The sequence below is a fragment of the Artibeus jamaicensis genome, unplaced genomic scaffold (genome assembly GCF_021234435.1).
Source record: "Artibeus jamaicensis isolate MK-2021 breed Jamaican fruit bat unplaced genomic scaffold, CSHL_Jam_final contig_466, whole genome shotgun sequence".
Classification (NCBI taxonomy): Eukaryota; Metazoa; Chordata; class Mammalia; order Chiroptera; family Phyllostomidae; genus Artibeus; species Artibeus jamaicensis.
The window spans coordinates 17972663-17977695 of NW_026521844.1; the positions used below are offsets into that span (position 1 = coordinate 17972663).

The following is a 5033-nucleotide window of genomic DNA, read 5'->3' on the forward strand; positions in this document are numbered from 1 at the left end:
TGTCCAGTCACTTCCAATCCCAACAATCCACTGAAGCCGCAACTGCCACAAAGATGGGTTCCAGGCTTGTCCTCCAGGTGGAGCTTCCCGGGGGCGTGAAGAGTCCCCTAAATAAAAAGAGAAATGTTTTAGAAACATAGATTAGTAGTTAATATTTTATAAAAGTGTTTAGATAAAATTTGCACACAGTTTTAACATGGACTGCTTAACACAAACTCTTCAAACATTGCACAAATGCAATTTGAAGAATATTAAAAAGATTAGTTTTCACTGTTCAATTAATCAGAAGTAAAGATCCCGAAGCAAATGAAAGTGACAAAGTCGGACAATTTTCCAGAAATTACATCTTCACATATAATCCACATATTTTAGAGCAAACATCTTTAGAGAAGGCTGGGTGAGCAAACACAAGAGCCTTGCCCCCAGAGGCCCAGATCCTGAGCGCCCCTGGGGAAGGTGAAGGGCATGTGTCTGCAGCTCTGGGAAGTAATGCAGTTGATTCCAAGTCACAAATTCTGCTCAGGGCTGAGAGTCCAATATGGGCTTAAACAACCTAAAAATAAATTCCACTTTAAGAACAGTTTTAGGAATTTAACTTGAATCTGATTAATTATGTTCAATATAAATATTTTTATTGTAGCATTCATGCTATTTTACATTATTTTTTCTCTTCTCTATTTTTTATTAACAAGCAAAATAATTTAAAAATAATTATAACAACAACAACAATAATCTTAAAGTTGGAACAGCAAGAAGTCAAACTGCTACTGTACTTCATCGGTGCACCTGGGGTACATACTCTTTTAATGCGAGGCAGAACCTAGGCACAAAACTGTGTGTTTAGGAATATACGCGACCAAGCAGAATCAGAGAGATGAAAACCACTGGAGAACAGAGAACACTGAGTTTCTCATCGGGCAATCCCAAAGCGTTCTCTTTTCCTCGTCTTTGCCTCTGTACCCTCTGTGGTTCCTGTTCCAGCTGAACTTGTAACAATTCCAAATCGTTCCTTCCTTTTTTTCAGTTTCTCATCATCTTCAGACTTTCTGGACATTGAAGAGACTTTCAAACCAAATCTTCGAGCTCTTTCCTTTGGCTTGTCCAGGTTAACCATAGGCTTGGTGTCAGATGACAGGCTTTTTGATGGAACTGAAGAAATCCCAAATCTAGCTGCCCAGGCAGCTTTCTTACTCTCCCAGCTCACAGGTACATTGGCTCATTCAGCTCTCTTCTGCATTCTCTCAGTCTGTGGTATTTCAGATGCCATATTTACCACGTTCTTTTCTGATGCCACATCAACAGTTTTTTCAGGGGGTTCTTCCTCTTTGACAGGCAGTTCTATGGGCTTTGGTTCTTCTTCCTCTGTTTCATTTCCCAGTACATCTTCTTCATTTGCCTCCTGTTGAGCATGCCCTTCAAGGTAGGCCTGGAGCCTGTTGATTGCACCTTGTTTTATTCCCTTAGTCTCCACACTATGAGCAAGACATTCCCGCTTTAGTTCAGCAAGCTTCAGTTTATGGAGCTCTGGATCTACCGTCTCTGCCGCCATCTTGTTACCTCTCTATTTTACATTATTTTTATTATAAGATACAGATAAGAAAGTCTATAGGAAAAGAAGTATTTTATGAAGCCCTTGCAACTGGTCATTTCAAAGTTACTATGGACAATGTACAAGGGAGATCCCAGTGTGAGAGGTGAGGCTGGGAGAAGAGACAGAGCAAAGGGAACCGACTTACCTCTAACATAGTAATGTAAAGTACAAACTGGACAATGGCAGATGCAGCCTGGAAGATGGAAATAGCTTTCTTTCTCCTTAGTTTCATTACTCAATTTCCCTCAGAATAGAGTGCACATAATACATTCATAAATATAGGAGGAAGAATCTGTGGTGGACCACAAGTTACCAAAGTTAGATTCATTTGTTTAGTCTGAGATTGCTGAAACCTGACCGTTAGAGAGGGACGTTTCCTGGTTGTGCAAAAAGAAATTTATTCTTAGAGTAAAACCATTGAAGAAATGACCATTCCAGAAAAAAGTTTTCTGGGTATATACAGAAGAACTTGCAATACATTTATTAACGCAGTATTATCAAAAATCTAGCCATTGAGTAAAATTTGAAGTTCTAGTGAGAAAGTTAATACTTACAACTGAGCAACTTCTCTGCCTTCTTCCAAACTGCACTCCAACTTCCTTCTCAGAAACTCTTCCTGTTTAAATGAAAATATATCATATGTTTTCCTCAGAAAGGTAGCCCAAAAGGAAGAGAAAGTGAAAGAAACCTGTATAATTATATCATCTTGTTAGACTTCCATTGATAAACTTTATGGAAAAAACATAATGTCCTAACACTAATATTCATGCATAACTGCAATGCCCTACCTTTTTACAGAATCTAAATCAAATCTTTCAACTGTATAGACGTGATTGAAAATAAATTCTTGTTTCATTAGCCCCCTCCAAAACTCTCTATTAAAAACCCAGTGCTTTAGCAGCAGCCACTTCTTCCTGTCTTAAAGACCTCATTCATATTTCCTGGAATCTGGCAGATAATCAATAGCTGTGAAACAATATCCATAAGAGATGTCAAAGCCCATCCTCATAGATCACAGAGGTGTCTGATGTAGCCAAGGCCTCTTTACACTCTCAGCACATAATACCTTATCCTACACTAAGATTGGACCCCAACCCAGATGCTAAGTCTTGGTTTTCCAAACTCACTGAAGTACAGGTGTAATAAATAGGCACGTTAGGGCCTCCTGATCCCAGGGAGGGGCAGACCCTGCCTCTGATGGCACTAGAAAAATCTTCACTCTGCTGCAGAATGTCAAGACACCACAAAATCTCCTAGCTCCTTGCACCACATACAACTCATAGTTCCAATTCTACAGTTGAAATCTATGTTCCTAGTCATTTATACATCAATTGTTCATTGTGCACCTGTTACATCAAGGCATAGGGCTGAGTCATAGAGACATGAAGAAGAACAAATCAGAAAAGGCCATTGATATCACAAAGACCAGAAAAAAAGTGAGAACAGATAATAGATAAGTAAACAAAAAGATAATTTCAGAAAAATAACTGCTTTATAGGAGATAAACAGGGTAATTAGTACTTTCAATGTATATGGGGGTTACTTCAAATAGAGGGCCCGAAAGGCCACTCTGAGTAGGTGACGTGGGCTGAGATGGAAAGCAAGGAGCTCGGGTAAGAGCCTTCTCCCAGTTAAAAGGGCAGGAAAGGCAAAGCAAGGCTCCGTAAGACCCTAGCCCAGCTCCTAGGCCTTCTCTGGAGCCTCCCTCTGCCTCTCCCTGTGGGTAGACCAGGTGTGAGCAGGCCTCATGAATGCTGACTCTCTGACCTGCTCACACCTGTTCTACCCACACACTCCTCCCATGTTGAGTGCAAGCCCTAAGGACTCACAGCTGTGTCAGAAGAGTCACCACCCCAGGTGCGAGCCTCTGCTGATGATCAAACGCTCCAGAGCCATATTAGCTTTATCCTACTGGTTGATGTACAATGGCCTTTGGGTGTCCTCCCAGTCAGAAGTTAGACCTGTGCTCAAATCACACTTATAGGAAGATGCTGAGGCAAGAAATGTGGAGAAACCTATGTTTACCAACACCTTGGAATTTGTTCCTTTGGCCATGTTCATGTTGATGGAGTATGAGACTCTTATAATAAAAACTTTCTTTTGTTGTTTAAATAAAGTAGTTTGAGTTACTCTCTGTTACTTATGATCAAAGAATAGGAACCATAATACTCTCTTGACATTTCCCAGTACCCACCATGCAAGTATTTCTACTTAATTCCAGTTCCGAGCCATGAACCCAGTGATTTAATATAATGATGAGGGACCACACTTGGTCAGCTGTCCTATGCATTTTCTTCCTGAAGTTTCACTAGACAGCCTGTCATTTCTTAAATGATAGTGCCTTACACTGTTTCCAAATATAATGCTGGGAGCCTCTAGCTCTCGAATTGCCCGGAAGCTCTTTATGTCATACCTGCTGTCTGACCCTTTGATAGCAATGTGTTCATTTCCTGCTTCTCTCTTGTTTGTATTAATGTTCTTTCTTAATCTGCACTTTGACATTAGTCTTTTCTTTCCCTTAAGTGCTTTAAGAAACTTCCCTATCATATTTGCCTCGATATCATGGAACATTTCTCAATGGGAGGTGTCATTAGAGCAAAATACTCAGGCTCTGTTGTTTGATCAGCAACAAGGTGTGAAAGAAATGTTACATTTTCCTTCCGACTTGTGAATTTAGTACAATGTATTTGGTAGGTATTACAGATGACATCAATTTTAACGTCAAGAATGAGTATATAATGAAAGCCTGTCAGGAATAGATGCTGAACTTTGCAGGAAAAGAGGCACTGAAAACTATTCCACAGAAAATAACTGAGAATCTGTTCCTGGCAAGAATAAGGTTTCCCAAGAACACAAGTCCTGTTTTCATAATAGCCACCATCATTCCTACTCAAAAGGAACGATTTCACTAGAAGAAAAGTAGTTAGAAATGAATATTTATTCTGAAGATTCAGACTTTAAAGTCACTTTCTGTCCTAATAAGAACAAATGATTCTTAGTTATCATTTAAAGATGACTGAAGTAATCCATCTGTATTTGATTTAATTATTCCAAAAATTATTTTAATTAAAAAATAAATCACATTTACACAAGTAATATCTGAGAAAAACTCTAACCTCAAGTGTATAAAAAAGACATTGGAGATGTGATGTGTTCACACTTCAGTGCTTAAAGCCCATAATGGGTGTGCAATGGGATAATCCAGTAAATCGTCAATCCCATTCACATATATATATATATAAAATATCTATTAAATCATTAGACCAGTCGATTAGTCATGTACCCCATTCTCTCTTAAATACCCCTTTACGCACTTGTCTGATACCCTGGCAGCCAATGGCTGCCTATCTTCAAGTGGCAATAAAAAATAAACAATTAAAATACTTAGTACACAGATGGTAAAAAGTACCATGGACAAAAATTAACCAAGGGAAAGGTATAG

At 39.1% G+C, this 5033-nt stretch overlaps 1 pseudogene; it reads right to left on the minus strand.

The window, feature by feature from the left end:
- Positions 1-910: 910 nt before the first annotated feature.
- On the minus strand, positions 911-1549 carry LOC119055230 (SAP domain-containing ribonucleoprotein-like; annotated as a pseudogene).
- Between the last annotated feature and the right edge of the window lie 3484 nt (positions 1550-5033).